General features: G+C 34.7%; 1 protein-coding gene across 2 annotated transcripts in view; it reads right to left on the reverse strand.

The window, feature by feature from the left end:
- Positions 1-23755, reverse strand: part of LOC149420347 (uncharacterized) — a 486416-nt gene that overhangs the window by 426122 nt on the left and 36539 nt on the right. The gene's annotated exons all lie outside the window — the stretch shown is intronic.

The following is a 23755-nucleotide window of genomic DNA, read 5'->3' on the forward strand; positions in this document are numbered from 1 at the left end:
CATCTAGAGAATTTCTTACGGAAGTTTTATTTATATTTATATATATATAATATATATATATAACACATGCATATTATATTTATAGAAAGTAGAGAAACGTCTCCGGGCAACGCCGGGTACACGTCACCTAATAATAATAATAATAATACCTGGATGACTTTTATAGCGCCGTTTTTGTGCAAAAACACCTCAAGGGCGCTGTACAAACTTATAATACATTTCTACAGTGTTATTACTTATCTATTTATGGAGAAAATATACAGTACAATACTTACCTGGTAGGTCACTTGAGATTAACACTTAATTAACATTATCTAATTGATTATTGGCGAAATTTAGATACAGGATTTAGGACTTAATTGAAAAATTGAATATAACTGGACTTTCTCTTAGGATTGGTATATTTAATTTAAGGGTTACAACAGCTTAAAAAGGTAAGTTTTTAGTTTAGATCTGAGTAATATTATATCTCGAATCTCGACATTGGTAATTTCAACAAGTAATTTGAACAAGTCAGAACTGTCACAAGATAGTATTTAAGATAATAAGTATTCCAAAGAAATGTAGGTATCGTTAGATGTAGAGGTCTGAAAATGTATGAAAGTGAAAAATGAAAGTACCTAGGTACTTAAAAAAGTGTAAAAATCATATCAATTTTAAAATTAAACATCATTTCTTAATTTTTGTTGTTTGTTTTTGGGGTGTTATGCCGTGTTGCGCTAACTCCTTCTTTAGCCGACGTTTCGGACAGCGTTGCAGTGTCCATCATCAGGGCAGATCCGGTAGATCCGAATCATTTCTTAATTTTGGTTCGTGAAGACTGAGATATGAACTAATTCGATAAGAATAAAATAAGTTTAGTTTAGTAGTAAATCTATTAAACCGTCGGTCGAGAGTCGTTCTCGGACCCCCCGATACGTCACGTTTTAACCTTTCGCAACGCGCGAGAAGATAGCGGTGGGCGGATGTTTCCCCTTAAGTGAAATTAATAATTCCGAGATAGCGATAATTAATATGAATACTTTACACAACGTTCCGAGAGACAAAGGATTTAAAGCGAAATGGTTATAATAGCTTCAAAGCTTATTATATTAACTGCAAACTCGATTTTCACTAGGTACGCCAACTTTACAGACTTGTTCATTTTATGTAAAATATATTTAAATTTATAAAAAATTAATTCTAAATTTGAATATAATATACATCTATTTGTAGTATATTAATTCAAAATTCCGAGGTAACATTGTATTGCATTTATTTAATTAGCCTTGTAGCCGATGAAAATCAACACCATATTAGATTTATAAATGTATGTTTAAATATATATTTTTAAGTTTTATTTTATTTTGGAAAATAAACTGTTATAACATAATATACTGAAACATGCAATAAAACAAAGATTATGTTTGCCAAACAATGTACATGTTTATATGTTTATAAAACTATTAGCACACACGAAGATGTGAGCTAACTTAAGATTAATAAATAAATAAATATAAAACCAATAAGAGGTTTTCACTGATGCATCTTAATTTTATAAAGATAAAAGAGTTGCACTAGCCTGGGGGGATGGGTCTATGTTGAGTAATAATTTATTGTGTGAAATTTATTTATTTAATTTAATAAGTCGAATTCACTGTATGAAGTGTTAAAAATTTATAAATGTGTTTTGTTTTGAGTAAGCGCTATGCTACGTATACATACGCGAACCGACTGCCGAACTGAATCTCAACTTATGGGAAAGGAACGAATCAACCGCGAATGGCGCGAAACGCCGCTTACTGTTGCTTCGTTCCTTTCCTGCAATTCGTGGCTCGGTTCGCAAATGTATAATACGTACCATTAGGTTTAATGTGTGGTTTTATCGATTTATGTGATGGACACACTTAATTGATTTTTTAAGTAGTTCCGGGCATTCTATCGTTATTTGGGCCTATTTTTGTAAAAATAATACATACGTCAGCGGAATTTATGTGACTTTCAGCGACAAAATCCTAAAAAACGCGGCTGATCCAGCATCGAAAATTAAGGTATCGTAAAAAAAGATTTTGCGCTTACTCGATCCTTTCTATGTGTGTTATGTACCCGGGATTCCAGACTTGGGAGCCTTACTCCAAACAACTGCGTATGTACGCAAAGTACAGCATTATCGTGGTATTTACTTTTTAATATTTGCAAGTTCTGAGGGCAATGCGAAGTACCTTGGAAGCTTTTGCAAGCATGGATTCGATATGGCGGTCAAAAAGTAATTTCGTGTCTAACACTACTTCCAAATCCCTGGCCTCCGTCATTTTTATGCTTTTTTTAAATTTTATTTATTATTTTATTTTATTTTTATTTTTACGTCAGTATTGTGCGGTTATCATAAGGGTATAATTAAAATAAATGTTTTTATTTCGGGTGACGCTGATGATGCCGCATTTTATAACATTTTTTAAAGGTTATGTGTACAATAAATATTTATATCTTCTTGTATGCAGGTACAGTCATAGGTGCACGTCAGTAGAAAAAATATTTTCATCGGCGTACAATAAAGCTTTTGAGTGATATGAGAATGGAAAGGCTCTTCTTACAGATATTAATAGTTTAAAATTTTAATAGAGCGTCGTAATACTTTTTTATATATATTTTTTTTTTATCTAGTAGTCAAACCCGGCATCGCCAGAATTGCGGCACGGGAGCAGTTTTGAGTTGTAGTAGTTATTCTAAGACAATTAACATGCAGAAACAATTGGGTATGTTAAGTGTGAGACAGCGTATACTTTACAATACCTTAATATTTGTATTTAAGCTTAAAAATAAGATGCTCCCGAAGTACATGTTTAAGAATGTAAATTATAATTTCAAAATACACGGCTACCCCACGAGAAGCTGTGGATTTTTAGACTTCCGAAAAAAAAATTACCGGTACCCAAAATAATCTCTATTTTAAAGGATTACGGCCGACGGATGTTAAAGAAACTAAAAGCCTTGCAGCTTTTCTTGGGTTATGTCTAAATGCTATAAAGAAAAAGTTTTAGATGTAGTGTAATATTCAGCCAAATGTAATAGAAATAAATTGTACATGCAAGTAATTCTAAAGATTTATACTCGATTAAAAAATGTTTTTGCTATCTGTTTTTGGGGTGTTATGCCGTGTTGCGCTAACTCCTTCTGTAGCCAACGTTTCGGACAACGTTACAGTGTCCATTAGGAGTTAGCGCAACACGGCATAACACCCCAAAAACAAATAGCAAAAATACTTCTGGCCGTGAAAATCTTAAATCATATTTGATTTAAAAATGTGTTTTTAACTATTTGTAACTAAATAAAAATATTGAAAAAAGAGAATTTCAGTAGTATTTTATTGAATTATTGTGGCGAGCTGAATTTTACTTAATTGACCTTGAAATTCTAGACAGCTGTGAAAAATTTCATGATGTCAGAACTCACCATCTGCGAGTTCTGAGTGAAAAAATATCTAGCTAGTAAATATTTAAAAAAACATTGTACAATTCTTCCACATGATTCCATCTGTTTCCTAACAAGATTCTGAGAGATTTTCTATTCCAAACAAAGCGATTTGTAAACATTGTGGATAATCCTACCAAGGTAAGAACACGTTCAATAGAAACATATAAAGGTGGTTAACATAAAATGGAAAACATATTATTTTTCCAAGGACCAAATACATACTCAAATATAATCTGTATTCTCTATAGCGTTGTGTGAATCGCTTACCCGCCACATTATCGTCTCTCAGCGGGGAAAAGAACAACCTAAAACAGGGTGTTCATAAATATCCGACGGCTAGACTTGCGGTAGCGGGGCTCAAAGTTCATAACATTGTTTGCGCATTACAATATAAAACCTGTCGGGCGGGACAGCCGAGCAAGCAACCGAACAGGAGACCGAGCAAGTAACCCGAACTCGCGACTCGCGACCCACCAGCAATCAAGCAACCCGCGTCGCGTCGCGGCGTCGCCCGGACACGAGGGGCCGGAGTCCTCACGGAATTTTATCGGAATGTCGGCCCCTTCCGATGGCCGTAGGTACTAGGACTCGTACAAAGCCATGGTGAGAAACTTACGAAAAAATGTAAGATTTGTCGAATTACTCACTACCAACTTGTGAATGGGGGAGAATTTTGCGCCAGTTTAACGAAGAGCTTTTGCTTTTTATATGAATTATTTAGTCGTGAGTTGCAAACAATGTGAAAATAATGTGAACTATTGTGAACCTTGCGTGACGAACATATTTACCATAGTTTATAAAGTTAAAATTTATTCGTTGACTATTTTGTTTTAGAAAAGATTTATTTTACAATGTACACTTTAGTAAAGATTTTAAGTTTAAGTGTAAAAAGTTTAAGTTGTTCTAGTGTAAATTTATATATTTAAATGAAAGTTGTTGGAAATGAAAGTAAGAAAATTATCTGACCATGTTTCCTTATTTTGACTCCTCCCTCCCTCACCCCCACTGCCCCACCTAATACTGTCCAATTACTTCTGTACTTGCATAATGTCAAGTTAGTTTAAAATACGATGAGTGAATGAGGTTGACGTGCAACGAATTATAAAAATTTATAACGAATTTAATGCGCATTGTATTACTGTTAATTAATTTAATTTCTAACACTCACTCACTTCATTTTAACACTAAACCAACCCGCATAAATAATTATTTACAGTAATTCGTTCGCACTTCATAACAATGCACACCATTTACTGCAGGTACCAAATACTGTAGTTTTTGTAGTAAATAGTTTTGTAGTAGCACTGAGATACTTATACAAAATACGTTATGAATGAAACCAATTGAATTCCGTGATCAAACGCCCACAGCTATTCGGAATGAAAAAAAAATCTACACCCTTTTGAAGCTGTGGCTTGATTTCTAGGATGAAAGTAATTACATAAACGTAAATGAATGTTGACATTAAAAAAGTAATCAAAGTGCAGAGGATAGTTAATATTTAAATGCTAATTAAAGTTTGCCGAGAGATTCACTGCGGAATTGCGAAACTTTGATCGTACGAGACGAATTTCGTCCGTTTTAATATTTTCGTCATGCCTTAAATATTACCCGAACAAGATTTCCAAGAACCCTTTAAAGAAAAACTATAAAAGCACTCGGGCGCTGCTAGCTGCTAAAGGCGTGCCGCTGATAGACCCCTTGTAGTCTCTCCCTCTGTCTCGCAATCGAGGAATGTAACAGAAAGAGATGTAGCTGAAGGAGTTCTCAGTGGCAGGGCCGTAGCTCGCTGCTAGTCGCCGCGGCACCTCTTATCGCCGCCGCGCCGCTCGTAAATAAGTTGATAAAGAGTAACTTGTATGAAATTCTTCTCCCCACTTGTATTGTACGTGACTAATGAAATGAAATTCCTCGACTCGACGGAAACTCGCCGCGCCAGTGAAAAAAACCCATGAAATAAGTCTTCGGGCGCATCCCACTGTGTTGTAAAAACTACATTGACTTGCACCGTCGTTACTTAGATTATGAAATAAAACTAAATGCTCTAGTGTTCTGCACGGAACATTCTGTCTATGGGATATTGCTTCCATTCTGACTTGTAGCTCTTTAATGTGATACCGCACGAGAATTCCATCTGACCGGAGACAGTAGAACTATGGCATTCTTGTTTCTGGAAGAATATTGTGAGGCTATAGGATGTTGGGGAAGGGAAGAAGAGCAAGCTTGGGAATTACTGGTTATTCAGATCTGATTACGAAACAAATTTATTTAGATCATACGGGTGAAACAAACCCGTACATTTTTAAATGATTTTATTCACGCCGCAATTTGAACCGTGACCTTTGGGTTCAGAACCAAAGAACTTACGGAGATTAGCAAAAACAAAACAAAAGCCAAACATGGAATCCTAAGATTGAAGGAAAGCTTACTGAATGAAATTATTGTCTGACTGAAGAAAGACCATTAAGTGAATTCATTCCGACTTGATCCATATTATCGCATATATATTTATTATTTTTGTTTTTGTTTTACCATTTGTATAACGATATATGGACAACATTGTATAATTGTGTTTATATTTTATTTTATATGTTTTTTATATTTTCTTATGATTTCTTTATTATATTTTCTTATTTATTACCACCATAATACGGGCATTTGCCTAGTTTGGGGTATTAATAAAAAATAAAATAAATAAATAAATCTGTGCTTCCGTTGGATATCTTGAACAAGTCTTGTGTATCCAAAATTTTCGCTCATCAACTAATGTACATATATTTACTGATCTCAAGTATACATGATACATTATGAAATTATTTATCACAAGACTAGCTGACGTGTACCCAGCGTTGCTCGGGGATTTATAAATGTTTTGGGGTAAAGTTTTGAGTTTGTGAGGCTTTTTTAAGATATATAATTCCGTACTACATTATTATGATGTATCTCATAAGGTTCAGCCAGCGTTAGCAATGTAAGCGCCCAAAAATATATTCTTACGAATTGATTACAAAATATCGGATTTTCTCTACTTTCTATAAATAAAGTATGCATTTATTATATACATAAACCTTCATACTTATATTTATATACATAAAATTCTCTAAATGATAATGAAAATCATATCAAAATCCGTTGCGTAGTTTAGAAGATATAAAACTGTTGTAATCAAAGATATTAGAAGAACGAGATGTGCTATGAGCAGTTCGTACTGAGTGGAATTGTTTTGCCGAGTGTCGCCGGTTTTGTTCACCAATACTACTGCACACCTTCGCTTACGCTAAGGTATCCGCACTAATACATAGAACAGATTTCTGTGCGTACACGTCCCGATACCGTTCAAAGTACCCTAATTAGGTAGTACTCCGGCTACGGTCCGGCGGCCAACATAGCATATCTCGTTCTTCTAATATCTTTGGTTGTAATAGTACAGACGTTGTTTTATACTATTTCGAGATACTGCTCCTTCAGAAAGTCGTATCCATAAATAGACAATATAGTTGAAACTTGAAACCTTATATTCAGCTCTAGGTAATATAGTTTATAGCTAGACCGTTATACACACTATTAAAAATATTTTTGAGTTCATATTAACAAAACTTTAAAATGAATTTCTAGCTTCGTAAAGCGCCGTAAATGTGACATTTAATTTAAAAAATCTGTTATTGATATTTGATGTGACTTTTTAAGGATTAAAACACCTTTATAACTTTTAATTTTTTTGTTATTTATGACAGGACCGGTGTCACCTTATAACGGGATCTTCAGACTGGTGGACCAGTCCACGAAGTTATTTTAATACATAAAAAAAGTCACATCAAAATGTAATTCCAAAGCGAATTATTAAAGGCATCAAAATTACAAAAATAAGATATTATTATTGCCAATTGTATTTTAGCACGAGGGAGAGCCTAACTGGAATAATATAAATTATGAACCACTAGAGGTAAACCATAAGAATACTGCGCTATATAAATTCATTATAAGTAGGTATTTTCCATATATTATTATTATTATCATCAGTGTATTCATGTTGTGTTGATTCATTCTACTAAACACAATAAATCTAACGGATCGTGTTCTCGGAGCTGCGGATAGACTTGTCAAAGAAATCAAACATCAAAAGGAAAAGCAGCCAAAGAGCAATTGTAGCAGTTGTCGGTTAACTCGTTAACTGGCAATAAATCTATTGCGGAAATCTCTGATTGGATTCCGTGAAATAAATAATAATGCCGTTTGTATAGCCAACACTTTCCCGGAACGTTTGAATTTCAATTTGGATGTTGTATTTACAGCACTAAGAGGAAAGATAAATGTATTAATACCAAAGGTTTCGAGGATGTTACTGGATACGTATTAATTTGGCTTCTTCTCGCAAAATGCGGCTATAAAAAAGGGCTTTACCACCTTTATGTTTTCTAAACGAAAATTAAAAAAAAATTGCACAAAAAATAAGTATTATCTAATTTTCAAATCAAATTAATAGATATCTCGAAGCTCCGTGATGTAAATGACATAGATGGCTAATAAGAACTGCATTGATCTAGAAATTTTGGACAGAAAAACTGTGCAAAAATTCATGACGCTAGACCTAATCGTTAGATAGTTTTAGCTGCTTCAGATAACTGATTTTCTTATAACAGTTGAGAAAACATTGTTTTTAAATAGATGATCAATATCGGTCAAGTCCAAAGTCCATATTTTACAACATAAAAAAGCATGGTATAACATTTCTGTGACGTGGATCATATTTATTTATTTAGGTATTTAATAACATCTCTATAAATCACAATCACATTACAGAGGGCAAAATTAAAATATAAGTAAAATAGTTTGTTGTGTTGAATGTTGTCAGGTTATGAAGATTCGTACTACACAAACACCCAGAATAAACAATGTAAATATTTGATAGGGCCATCGAGTGCTACTTATTCTGTTATGAAAGCGTGTTGTTTTGTAATTCAATAATTTAAATGCAAATTGTTAACATCATTTTAATGCCGCAGAGGATTCCGAAATCACGAATGCCGGATTATCGAATTGATGCGGTTATTGGAATATCCGCCAGTGGATGGGAAATTATTACTACCTAATAATATTCAATGGCCGCGAATGAAATAACAGGTTCCCTAAATATGCAACGCGAACGCGTAACCGGCACTTGCAATCGAACCACAAAATTAATCAATCAAAGAGAAATTCATTGGGTGTGTAACAGGAGATGAGTCCAACATTACGCAAAGGTGTAAATATGAATAATGAAAAGTTAACAATCGTATACATAAATCACAACATGTATAAAAATGACAGAACAATGAAAATATCCATTAAATTTAACGATTATACTAAAAGCTTACTGAGGTTGGTTTCTGAAAGGGGTTCAGATTGGTTACACAATTTCAGCTGTCAGGATGTTAAAAAGCCTTTATTATGCAAAGTTTACTTTAAGATCTTTAGGGTGGGACCTCACGATTTTTCACTTAGAATGAAAGTATTTTAACGAGTTCGTTCAAATTATCTTGATTATAAAGCAGAAACCTGGTCGTACCAACGCCCCCCTTTCGAGAGTTGAGATCTGGCACGATGAAAACAATTCATTACCCTTGTCAATTCATCAAAAAGCCTTGATTTTTTCTATGTTCAATTTTTCTTTTGGTAGGTAGGTAACTACTTAAATAACTGCTTTTTAAAATTACTAATTGTGGAAATGTTTAACATTTCAAAAAGGAACATCATAAACCTTGCGTTATCTTGTTAACAACCCACAAGTCGCACTGTGAAGACAGTCCATTTTGCTACTCTTTGTACCAAAAACCCGTTAAAAATAATAATAATAAATTCACTGGTGTCACGACGTGTACATATTAATATACTACTGCAACCTCATTAAGCACTCAAAGCAGCATCCCATCAATGTACCTGAGATCCAGCTCGTACCGGCTACCATACAGGTTATTTGACCGGATATATATATATTTGCATTGCAGATTATTGTTAGTTTCTCTAGGCTAAATCAACTTATATAGGCTTACATAGGGGTGATTTTGACCATACCGAAACTTCCATTTATTTTTCTTAAAACTAGTTACTTTTTTTTAAACGAAACTATGTAATAGACTTATTTCAAATTATTATTTGGTAAACCTATAAATAAAAGTGGAGAGAGATTCGAGCCTTGGAATACTCTTTTCTTGCTTTCTAACTAATATTATCTGCATTCTATTGCCCAGTACCTAACGATGGTTTTATTGAATCTGCTGTTTTTAGATGTGTATCGTATCTACTGTGTTTCTGGAGTTAACAAAAACATCACGATCTTTTTGTCCCCCAATTCTGCGGCCTATCAATTTAAATAGTGCAGAGAATATGGCTGAATATCGGGAACGTGGTCGTGTCAAAGTCCGGGTTTTGTGTATATTGATCCCGCCGTGGGAATCTGCCTTGCGGGCGAGGGTGTCGGCGCGGCGCGGGCAGGGGGGGAGGATCGCCCTAGAGTGCATTCACTCCCGCGCCGCCCGGCCCAGCGAGGCCCAACGAGATATGGGCCGACGTGCGATGTGTTCAGTGTTTTGTGCTCGACGCTCGCGGCTCGGTCGCTCCGTCCTTCGTGCGGATTGCTTCAGTCTCTCAGTCAGCCGCAGGCCATATTCTCGAGCGCACGGTGGTGTCGTGTTATCGGAATTAGGATAAAAAGGACTGTTCACTATAGACGTTAATTTGATTCATCAATACACTATCATAATGAACTTCTAACTTTATGGATTGCCTAGAAGGCTTCATATCTCAACTCTGAAAAAGAAACTCCATCCCAATTTTCAATTAAAAATTCTCGAACTTTGGCGAAATAATGAAAATAATTGAATTCATCATAAGTTTCGAAACATCAATTTAAATGTCGAAATATAAAACAAAAAGCAAATTTTTCAATCTACGTATTACATACAATACATAAAGAAGAATGTCTATGGATGATTTAGTTTTTTTATAAAAATCTAGTTGTATTCGGAGAATGATGAAATTTTGCACACTTGGCATTCAAAACAAGAGGAAGGTCATTATCTACATGCGATGTTAAAAACCACCCCTTTCCCTACCCAATTTAATACCCTCATTAAAGCAGAATTTTGACACATCTTCATGAAATTTTGCACCTTTGAAGATCAAAATAAGAGGAAAATTTATTGCTGTCTACATTTTTGATTTCGAAAAACTCTGCGTAGAGCCCGCGCGACGCCGGGGACGTCTTCTATGAAAAAATAAAATGAAATAAGGATAAGCTAGGTAGTAACTGCTAGTAACTAATAAATGCATAGATGAGATTCATAGTATTAACGTATCATGTTATTAGTCTAAAAACTATTAAAACTAAAACAAAACAAAAAATTAAAAAACATTGATCTTCGACACCACTAACCGAATAGATGAAAAACTGTTAAAGCGTGTTTTTATCAGTCATTTTAGTATTCAACTCGAGATATTATAAAAACAGAAGATAACGGATATAGTTTCAGGTGTCCGCGGTGCAACACACAAATAAGGTCCCCGGACAGTGAACCGGTCCGTTGAGTTTTGGGTTTATTATCGGGTCCACTCTTCGGCCGATCTGGTTCTTGCGTAACGGGCTTAGCTCGGGTTGTAAGGGTGATTGATCGACCAAAAAACCACAGTTATCCAAGATGTAGACACTGCAGCCCAAATCGCAGCGGTACACTGTCACGGGGGTTGTGTAATGGTGAAAAACGACAGTGACTATGGGCAAAGTTAATTAAAAAAAACATCATGTATTTTCAGCCAGACCACGGAAAACTGAAACATTAGTTTTTTATGTAGACGTATCTGATTTAGAACTGACCTAAGTACAATTTGCGGGTAGGTACAAGACATTAAAATAAGAAGAAAAAAACTTCAAAATGCAGGTCACATCATGAGGAGTGACAAGTACAAATACAAGACGTTCCAGAGAAAAACGAATGAAACACGCAGTAGAGAAAGACGCTGCCCTTCATGGATTCAAAATCCCAAATAACCGGTACGAGTTCGGCCCCACTGAGTTATTCCGGGCTGCTGCCTGTAGGATGAATATTGCCATGCTGATAGTTAACTTCCGATAGGACAAACCACAAATATAGTACAAGAAAAAGCAATACCATAATTCCACGATAGCGAGCATAAATAATAATGTTCTTCAACCTAACGTATAGTATGGATATCCATGTTGATATTGATACAAATATTATAGTAAATATATTGAGAAGCCAGCTGTTACGGCAATGTATAATTGCAATAAAGGCAACAGAACAATCGATCGTAGGTAACAATTTTAGCAGAGCTCTGAATAAAAGATACGGCGGTATCTCTTCCGCACAATAGATTACTGCTGAAACAGTATTTACAATATTATTGAACGTTACTACGAATAATAAAATAAATAACCGCATTCAAAGAGTACATAAATAATAGTGATTTGAAATACAACAAATGAGCGTACAAATAATAATACTGTTGCAAATAAATCAGCGTTTACATAATTTCTCCAATAAATTATTTAGAGAGAGAGAGAGGTAGAGGTTACAACGGAGTTTATCAGCGATACGCCTTTAACAATATCATATAATATCACACAGATAGGAGGTTGGTTGGTTTATTCGTCACAAAGAAAAACATAATTTTACAAAATGTAACGAATTAATATTACCATCGGTCCGAGATAAAAACCAAATACTTATTTACCCCCAACCCAATCAAATCCATAAATTACAGAGCCACGATTTCTTATCTGTAGCGATACTTGCTTTTTACAATGCACCTAACTACACTTTATTTGCCCGTTTCATAGTCGAAATTGTAACCCGACGGCGAGCAACTTTTTATACCAACCATGGAAAAGCGGGTCGTTCCACATTTGCCAAGGGTTATCTCGAAGCCCGGCGGAACGTAGTATGTCGGTATGAATGGCATGTTGCCGTCTATAAATTACTATTTACGACCGCACAATAAAAAATGAGGTTCCTCTCAGACCTCAGAGTTATGATGCAGTATGTGGAGCGTACGTGTTTCATTGAAACCACTTTCGCATTATACGGGTTCTTTATCCCGAGAATATGGGAGTAAAAATAATAATTCTATTAACCGGGAATTCTCGTCGACCGCGCGTGTGAAACGGGAAATTCGATAAAAACATATTTATTCACTTGTAGTATTTTTTAGCAAGCGAAATTAGCATTTATTAGCGTGTGAAATAACAAAAAAATGCTTATTAAAAAGTTGATTTGATTATTGGCCAGTGAAGTACAAAAATAATTGTGCGGTATTAAATAAAATAACAAAGAAAATCATGTTTATTAATGAGCATTATAGAATTTATAAAATAGAAAAATCAAAGCCGACTTTTATAAACATAGTAACGTTTATCGATGCGTCGTATAGGTTATAAAATTAGGTGACCGGATAAATCATCATAAATGATAATTCATCACATCTTTAAAAAGTTTTATAAAGTCATGGAAAGTGATGAAACAAAAACTTTATTAACTGGGTTAAATAGGTTAGGTTAGGTTTTAAAAAAATTTCATCATTTCTAATGAGTTTATATCACTTTTTAAAGGTGTGTTGAGTTGTCCATGTGTTGATTTATCATGGAACCATAAAATTATAATATCTAACCCTTTCGTACCGCAGGTATTTTTGAAAACACATAGATTTCCGATTTTTTCCTTCATATCTAAAGCGAATAAAAATTGACGTTTTTCATTTTCCAACTGTTGGCATTTTTGAATTTTATAGCTATTTTTCTATTTGATTCTAGCTACTCGTCCAGGCGGTAGCCATTTTTACGTTTAATCTCGACCAAATTTTCCATCTACATTTTATTTTAATCTAATTTTTTAAGGTATATTTTTTTAAAGTTATATTATTTGTATACCATGATGTCATATTATCTTAAACACGATCTCTGAGACCAAAAGTCATTTCAAATTAAAGTAGTAATAACTTCTAAAGTATTGAAAAAAGCTTACAAAAAATCAAATAACTGTACCGATAATTGTTATCTTCCTCAGAAAGTGTCGTATTTTTTGTTTTCATTTCATTTACCGTAATTTTCATAACTTTTGCTACATACTACACTGTACTTTTTATTTATTTTTATAACTGTTCCAAGGAATCATAACTTTTAAAAGAATTTTTCTACCACTATCAGTTTTAATTCAGGCCTGAAAGGGTGAAAAGTCGGAAGAGCATTGAAAAATTATACGGTAGTGAGAATAATTGCCACGCAAAAGGTAGTTTTTCTGTTCCCTACTAAAACTTAGCTATTCTCAGAATGAAAATCTCGTGATATACATTGGTATGGGTAAGTGCTCAGTAATTGATCATTTTCGCGATCACAATCGTATTAATAATCATAACAAATTTAAATACCAATTAAATTTATCCTAAAATATGAATAAATGTAATTGATTTGTACGTGGCAAATCAATCATCAGTATAGATAGATATCATGTTTTTAGATTAGTCATGTTCAACACAGCAAATGATGTGTTAAGCAGGGCGTATGTTTGCACGGAAATTGCCGACCAAAATAAATTCAACGCAGCAGCAGGGAAATTCACCACAGGACAGAATGGCTGTGTGATGCAGTGGCAATACGAGACCAATAGTAAATTATAGCCTCCGGTGGGGCGGCGGGTGGATAAAGAGGTGAGGGGAATTGCTAGTTGACGGTCTCCGTGGCGCAATGGTCCACATATTTGAATTTAGGAGTTAAGCTTTGATTTCAACCGCAATGAAAAAAATAATTATGTAGGTACTCTAATTTTGCTACCAATAAAAACACATTTATATTTAGAACACATTTGAAAATAACTTATGCAAAGCGCCCTTCGGCATATAAAAAACTAAATAAATTTGTTCAATAATTATTATTTAATAAAAGTAAACAATTCAACAACTTTTTAAAACTTACGACAATAATTCTTTCATGCTAAGAGTTACAAGTCAAAAACAACAATTTTTCTGGAGGGCAATTTCAAATTTATAAACTGTGACTACTTCTATTGGGTGATTAAGTAACGAATGTCTTTTTTTAATTAAAACATATTTTTGAGATTTTTATTTATTTTTATAACACGTGAAGATATTGTGCCAGAGATAGAAAAAAATCTAAAATTTCACCTTTTTACTTATAATCTTTATGATAGAATTATTCCAATGAACTAGAGAAAATACTTCATTCTGAAGTTCACTGGCTTCGAATCCAATGTGAAAATAGAGGAGATCCTTAACAAATTTTGACATCAATCGTTTATTATTACGCCGCTCTTCAAATGAATTGTAATCGATTGACAATCTATCAGTCAAGTTAATCCAATATAATTCGAAATCAAGTTTAAATATTAATACATTTCATTTAGAGAGGTAACTAAAATAATTAATAATATTGTGCGGCAAGCGGCAAACGCCAGCGACCAACAACAAACCCAACGTGTAAATTGGCATTATTATATTATAACGTTTCAGTTGGACTACATTGTGGCAACAAAACAACAAACATTATTACATTTATGAATAACTGGAATAAACTTTGTTACCAGTAACGTAATCACAACAATAAAGCATTTAAATATAGGTATTAATTTTAATGGTACTTAATACCGCGTGTAATTACACATGTAGTGAGAAGCATAATTCAGTGATGATAACACCGAGATAAAATGAGAATAATTATGTTAGATGAAAAGCGATACGATGTCCGACCATTGTACTCAAGAGAACGCGGAAAGAACTACGGGTTACGAGTATGGTCGGGCGGTGTGCGCCAGGAGAAGGTACAAGTTGGTAGGGAGGCCGAGTTCAGTCCAGAACCGGTTCCAGTTAACTTCAGCTCCGAACCCGCAGCATGAATTTATTCGCATTCTCTACTCCATTATTCCATTAGCTGGGGTGGACTCGGAGATAGAACTCGACTCAACTAATTGGGAATAAATATGCCCCGTACATCGCAACAGGTAGTCTAGTGACGTGTTGCTAGGAAAGCGAAGGAATGGAAGTCGCAAACAAAACTATTAATATTACCTCCTCTGCGCCAAAGACATAAAGCATTTGAACCACTTGTTAGATGCCTTTCAATGGCAACCTTGTTTATCGCATCGCGCTGGAAAAGTTATGTCTCCCTTATGCTGTTTTCGCTTGGCTTTTGAATTCACATGTGACCTATTAAGTACCTATTGAACACTAACTTTCTGATCTATGAACTTATAAACATGAGGATACTTGAAAACTCAAACTTAGTTATTGTGTGATATAGTTAGTTGTATGCGTCTAAATGTAAATATTATATTTATCCTAATTATGTAAAACTAATAGTGACTAGACTACCCGGTTACCCAAAACCTCCTAGATCACAAGGCCGGGACACTCATTCAAAGCAGCCTCCTAACTTGTATGAGATTCTGCAAAAAAATGTTTTAATTCAATTTATTCTTATTTATCAACACATTTTTAAATGTTTTACTTAATTTTTAAAAATAAATAAAAATGCATATTTTGTAGGTTCTCATATAAGTTAGGAGGCTGAATTGATTCAGTGTCCCCGGCCGTGAGATCTAGGAGGTTTTGGGATACCCCGAGTTTTAAAAAATCTTTATTTGAAAGCGTTTTTCTTAACGAACAGTTTGAAAAATATGAAACAAATTCTTTATTATTTTTACAGTTTAATGGATATTTCAAAACTGAGTAATTCCATTGTGAGCTGAAAATGGGTTGACCTTGAAATTTCAGAGCACTTTTCCAGAGTTTTTGCGGCCTTGTATGTTTGTTTTCAAGGTCAAGCTAATTCATTGCTAATATTTTATGTAAAAACTTGTTCTTCTCTTTTAGTTTTCTGTATCACTTTCTCGCGTAGTATAACACACTTGCATATTTATTATGGAGAAGCAATATTATTAGATATTATACCTATTATTTTTTATTTGCAATTTAACTGCCGTTTTCTTTCTATTTTCTTATATATCTATGCGGATTTGACCTTACGTCGGGCATATCGGCAAAGCATTTCTATCAGCTTATATCTTTAGTGGTGTTTCCAGCAATGGCGGCTAGTGGCTTTTGGGTATACTAGAGTGCTAATATTACAAAAAATGCATTATTGATGTTTTTTTAGCGGAAAACCATTTTTTATTTTTTTTAGTAAATTCGGCCAAACTAATATTTGACTAAAAAAATAAGAGTTAAGACGGACGTGAATTTTTTTTTTTTTTTTTTTAGTTTAAAAAAACTAAACCTTAAAAACGTTTTGTTTTATTTTGTTCACTGTATCACGCACTAAATCACGAAAATGAAAAAAATCATGTAAAAGCCTATCATGGCATTGATTATTAATAAATAAATAAATATCAAAATGGCGGACTAACCAAAATTAGAGGATGAATTTAATTAGTAAAAACTGCAAATGGCAGCGAATATTGTCACAGCCGCACCTTTAGATTTCTTATTCATGAAAAACGTTTTAGGTATAGTAGGTATTTTAAAAGATACCTTTGGGCATGGGCAGACCAAATAAAGCATTCGACTAAGGCTATAATTCTAAAGTGCCGACGTGTTCGCGTGCATCAGGAACGAGGAACGGCTGCACTCCGGGCAGGTACCAGGCAGATATCTCGGCTAATATTTCAGCGGTGTACTGATCAGTGATCAGTGATCCGCGATATGCTCCAATGTCTGCGTCACACGTGACATCAAATTAAATTGTTCGCCTCCGTTGGTGCTGTTGGTAGAGCAGTTTTTCAAACGTCGCTAATCCCGCCGGGTTGCCGACGAACACGTAATGCAATGCCCGCCCTTTGTTCCCGCCCGCTAAACGAACTTGTTTGCAATTTGCGAGGCACCCCGAGCCGATTGCGCATATTGTATTTAATTCAATGTGTTCGGATTAATTCAATTCTGGGGCACACGATCCGACTATTTTGTTAAAGTCACGCCTCGAAACTTTTATCATAGATGAGTTACCAATGAATTCGTTAGCGCCCGCTGTAACCTTTTCATGCAGATTGTTTTATCGAGTGAGTTAAATTTATATTTACTCGAACAAATAAAAATAGTGTTTCTATCGCCATTCTTTACAAATAAATATAATAATATTTTTATGATTTGTATAGCGCCGTTTTTATCCAAAATCACCTTTAGAGCGCTGGAGTAAGTTATTAACATAATTACAGATTAAACATCGTTGAAATGGCAAGTTGTGTTTAGTGACAAGTATTTTTAAAACCTTCCATTCGCACCTCTCCTCTCTTTGCCCCACTTGCCGCAGATTCAAAATATTTACCAAAATAGGGATGGCATAGTCCACTAATTCCGGTTGTGGAGCTAAGAACTGGCAAATAACTTCAAATGATAATTTTTATATGGAAACACATTTTTATGGATCGCCACCCGAAAACGGAGCTCTCGGCAGTTTTGGTCAGCGGCGGCCATTCCTGTTTCTCACGTCCGACTTGGCAGTTGACAGTTCTTAGCTCCTCATAAAATCCTTCTGATAAAAATTCGTGTTGTAGTGTACCGTACTTTCAATAAATATTAATTATCCAACTACATCTTTATACTATCACAACCCACTCAACACACATTTAATGGTCGGCGCTATAAAAGGTAAGTTATAGAGTCCCATACGGTAATTCGAAATTAAAAATATATTTTTAAAGTAGAACCAAAGTTAATCTACATCAATAGTTTTATAGTTATATTAATTTTAGTCATCAATACTTCAATATTTATCAGTCAGTTATACTCAATTTTATCCATGAACCTAAATGTCCCTGGACGGAGCTATTCGAGAACAATTTGAAGCCGGGGAGGCGATGGGGAAGATGTATGAAAAACGCCATTATTTACTTAATTTTTTTAACGACTTGTCCCACTCCCTGTTACAACAATACCCAAAAAATCATAAGCCAAAATAATTGCATTAACAATATAGTAATGATGAATTTTATACCGCTTTCCATACAAATCAATTAATAACATTGTCGTAGAAGATGGCTGCCAGACAATTTCCCCTCACCACTGTCTTCAATGTCATTCCTACAAAGTCGCACTAATTGCTCTGTCCAGGGCCTTATATGTTCATATTTTATTTTTAAAATATACAAACATCCAGTTGAATTAACCACGAATCCTGTGCAGAATAAATGAGTATGGTACAGAAGTGTTGTTCGCCGCCGAGAGTATTTTGCAATTCAAGCCGTGGTGTTTTTTTGCTTTACATCGCAGATGACTATGCGTCTCGCTGGCATCCTATCGATCTCTCCCCGAGACGAAGCAGTGCCAGGCAGTGTGGTGCTCTAAGCTCGCTGTACAGTCTGCTTACTGCTTAGCGCCCGGGGGAAGCGGGCGATATAATAAACCAAGAATGCGGGGAACATGTGACTGCACTCGGGTGTCTAGGGGACATTTCTCAAGTGCAATTATAATACTTCCCGTATGAAATCGAGCCGTGAGTACGCCATCGTGACGAGGAATATTCCGGCGGATGAATATAAACATACATACATTTTCATGTGAATTTTGCGCGTGCTTCATATTCTGGATCGATAAGTACAATAATTTTATTTCATCGAACGAATTATCAGAGTTAAGCTGAATTAACAACACTAGAACTTTGGTAGTTATGCTGTTTACATACGTTCTGAATGAAAATACAAGAGAAGCCTGTTTACATTTGAGCGCTTAGTTCTACAAAACTCCTACATTTAGTTAGTTCTAGTACTAAGTAGGCTTTTACAATGATTGAAGTCTTGCACAGAAAAGGTATCTTCAACAAAGTTTGATGTGAAACAGTTTTTGGCACGCCTAGGGGGTAAAACTGACTCTGTGTGGAAGACGGGACGATAGTCTTGCGCAAAAACGGGACTACGCTTCATTCGGCCAGCCTCGTGTCTCTTCAGTCTTTCCGCCCGGTCGCCAAAACTCTGTGCGGTATATTTACTTATACTACGATATGAATGTGAACTTACATACCTAATTATAAAAATGTGGGTGTAGGTACTATGGGAAACCAATACTTAGGTGATTTATTTATTTATTTTCACATATACGGCACAACATGTGCCATTCACATACTAAATTACAGAGAATAGTACAGCAACATAAGGAATGCAACAATATAAATGTAAGTATAACGGTATAATCAGTAAATAGTAGTAAGGTTAAAAGTATGAAAAAAAGAGATATAAATAAAATATAAGTAGCAATCTGTAGTATAGTATTAAGTCAAAGTAAGAAATTATATGTAATAATATACAATAAAGTAGTATAAGCAAGAATGAAGTGCTTATAAAATGTCTGAAAGGCAATAAGAGTTTGTAAAAAATAAAATAAAATTTTTTAGAAAGGTATATACTATTAGAAAATGAAAAGAATAAAATATATACTATTATAATATGAAAAGGAATCAAAAGTAATAAATGGGAGAATCGCGTGTTTAATAATAATGTGCGACACTGCTTGACAGTCCGATAAAGTTTTACATAGTACCTATGATGTCTATGATATATAATGCACTGATATCAGCTTCTACCTATCGAGCACTAGTAGTTTTTAATTTGAAGTACATAAACATTATGATGGTATGGTATTATTCGACAATTTTTGTTTTATGCATCTTTTATATGATAATAGACAATCAGCGTGATCGATGTTGGAATATTCATTGCCTAATCTGTGCAAGCGATAGATTATTGAATTTTGTTCTGCGTTGGTTCCAGTATTGTTGCAATATTTGTGATGTCGATATATTTAATATAAACGATAACGTAAAAGACTCATTTCAACACTATTCCTAAATGGAAGTTATATTTTTTTAAACCAGTCAAATCGCTGTATTTTTTAATTTATGTTCTTGTTATTTTTAATTTTGTTTCTTGCATATATTATTTTTTAATGTAATTTTATTTTTATTATTTCTTTCTCATGTTTGAAAACTGTCTGTCATTAAAATTGTACTACCTATATTTAAAATCCCTCTCGGCGTTAAATAAATAAATAACATAACGAATACATGAATAAAAGTATAGTATATAAATAATTATAGTCACAGTATGAGAAAAAGGGGGAAGTCATACAGAATGTGAATTTATATGATTAATAGAAGGTAAACAAAATAACACTTACACAAATTAGCCGGAGAGTTGAAAGCCGGCAGTAGGTGCTTATTTTTAGCTAAAAAGCTAGTGTAACAGAAGACACGATAAACTTCTCATTTACACAACACCATAACATTATTACTCAACATTGCCTCACGTACTGATTTACGAGCTGATAGTTCCGACAGGAGCATGAGTTCAAACATGTTAACTGTGCATATCAATATTACTTGCATGCCAATGGAAGAATTAAACCTGCAACCTTTACCGAATCATCCCACATACCTGCACGTATAGATAGAAAGAATATACAGGGTGTATCGGCACTAACCCGACAAACTTTAACCAGCTACTTTAATAATAATAGTTAAAAATGAGACGAATGGTGCCGTGCCATTTCGTTGTGATTGTAAAAGAGCGCCAATATAGGTACACACGTACATTATTCAACGGAATTCGAATAAAATATTGCCAGATGGGTTTTCAAACTTTGACAAAGGATAAAACAGTGGTGACATGTGGTGAAAATATGAATAGTAATTTTTTTTTTTAAAACGTTACCGGACAGCAAAGTGCACATAAGATTTTTTACTCCAAATATGCTAAGGAATAGCTGGTTTAAGTTTGTCGGGTACGTGCCGTTACACCCTGTATATACAGGTGTCCGGGGGTAAAGTGAACTAACTTCGGGATGTTATTCTAAAAGATAGTATAAGTAAAAAAAAACTTTTTTCTAATTTCCAACTTTTAGTGGTATTTAAGTGTAAGGTCCGCCGTGTGCGGCCGGCATTATTTTTTTCCTTTGTTGCCAAATCTACCGGCCCGCGTCATTCAGTGTTGAATTTGTATGCAACGTCACTTGCCGTCCGTAGCGTAATTTTTTAAAACTTTATTCGCAAAGTAAAATATGATAATTTAATGTACTTGATTTAACCAGTGTCTGGCCTCAAAAACTTGATTGTTATAATCTAAACTGGTTAATGTAGTGTGTCTTGATCTAATGTGAATTTATTAAGACTTAATTAAAATAACATCTCTATTCAGTGCGTGTTTTCACCACAGACTTACTTTTAACATTGTATTTATTTAGTAGTAGATTTACATAACTGTTAAAAATGTTGTTATTAAACTACTGTGAAATAAATTAATGGAAATGCACGCAACGCGCCCTGAATGCAAAGTGTACCTACATTTTGTTATATTAGTGCGGTTCTCTTTTTGAATTTGTTTTAAAAGATTCGATTTTGTAGAACATTGCAAACATCAAACTTCTGGTCTTGTGTTATAGTTTACATGCGGTTTCCATGAATCCACTACTCTTTACTCCAAACATCACGAAGAATCACCTCCCAAAGTTAGAGAACTTTACCCCCCGAACACCCTGTATTGTATATTACCTTAAAAAGCGAACAGTAATTAAATGTATATTTTAATCACATTTGTATTAAATTAGCTCTCATATTTCAGAATAGTAAGCCACATTCACGTTAAAGATAAGTTAACATGGAGCAATGCGATGGTTGTAATATTATATACGATGCTGGAGATGTAACTAATTCCTCCATTACTTAGGACGGGTTGTTTTGGAGAATTTGAACAATTCATCAAATTTCAACGTTCATTTTCGGGCTGTGTGAAAGTCCTATTCAAGTTCTGTCATTATATCATTATAGGCTAGTTGCTTGACAGAACTGAAATAAAAACAGAACTTGAAAATATATTTCTCAGAACAGAAAATTAACTTTGAAATTTGATGAATTGTTCAAATTCTCCGAAACAACCCGTCCTTAGTATCTATAGCCGGGAATACACATGCCTGTAGCTGGCACACTTGCATGCCAGCTCCTTGCACATGCCAGCTACTATCATGTGTATACGCTAACTTGCATGCCTGTACCTGCCTTGCCAGTAGATTGCACAACATTTGATTTACTGGCATGCAAGTTGAGGGAGGGGACGAGGGGGGCTATGAAACCGGCATGTGTGAACGTCGTGACAAGTACGGGCATGCCAGTAGCTGACCTGTTGTTCGCCGCGGCCTTTTCTCTCATTAAATTAGCCACACATTGTACTGCCAATTGCAATACGATGATATTTAATTCACTTCGAATGTTTTCCATTGCCAAAAAGCTTGAGACTACTCAGTCTCAGAGTGATTTGAGACACGTACTGTCTAGTGACTGGCATGTGTATACGTCTTGCAAATACAGGCATGCAAGGACGCAACTGGCATGCAAGTTTAACTTGCATGTGTATTCTCATTGCGCCAGTAGCTTGCACATGCCAGTAGCTTGCATGCAAGCTACTGGTCCATTTTACAGGCATGTGTATCGCCGCCTTATCACACATTCCAAATTAATACTGCTTACGTATAAGGTTTAATACGATATTGTCGTCTGTAATCAACATAGGCAGGTAAATCGGAGATATATAAACATATATTTGTTAGTTGTTCAGTCAGTGTTGCATGGCGCACTGAGTACAGGTGACAACAACTGACAACATGGCGAATATACGACATATTCGAAGTTCCTAATATGTTCTGAAATTCAATGGATTGGATGAGCTAATCTGTTCGATGCAACTCGAATAGGTCATTGAATACCCGGGGACAAAAAAAAAAACAAATTACAAATATTATCGAAGAAAGCCAACACTTTGTGGCTTGACATTAAATAAATAAATGTTTTTTTTTAACTTTGTTTTAAACCACTTTATTTGAGTTATATAGGTCGACCGGTTTCGGTTGCACTCAACCTTCTTCAGAACAATGGAAATATAAACTAAATTAAATAAAGAACTATGTAACTCCCTATGTAATCCCCACCCTTCCCTCTACCTACCCATCCAACAGCCTGTCTGAGATGCTCTATCCCTCTCGCACATGCTTTGTCTTTTCCTTCTGTTTACCTTGTAATTGTCTTCTGTACTTAATTTAGTTTATATTTCCACTCAAATAAAGTGGTTTAAAACCAAGTAATAAAACAATGACTTCAGAATGCTCCGAGGGTCGGGAAATCAATAGATTGAAAACATCCCCGCGTAGTATCTACGTATTGTCAATTTCCATTCAAAATTGAGAGCGTCAGAACCATTTGAATGCGTAATATTTAATAATAGGTTTTTAATTTGTTCGCACCGGCGAATCACACGTGGGATAAATTCAA

This window comes from Hesperophylax consimilis, chromosome 10 (assembly GCF_061612785.1).
Source record: "Hesperophylax consimilis isolate HC1 chromosome 10, BYU_Hcon_1.0, whole genome shotgun sequence".
Classification (NCBI taxonomy): Eukaryota; Metazoa; Arthropoda; class Insecta; order Trichoptera; family Limnephilidae; genus Hesperophylax; species Hesperophylax consimilis.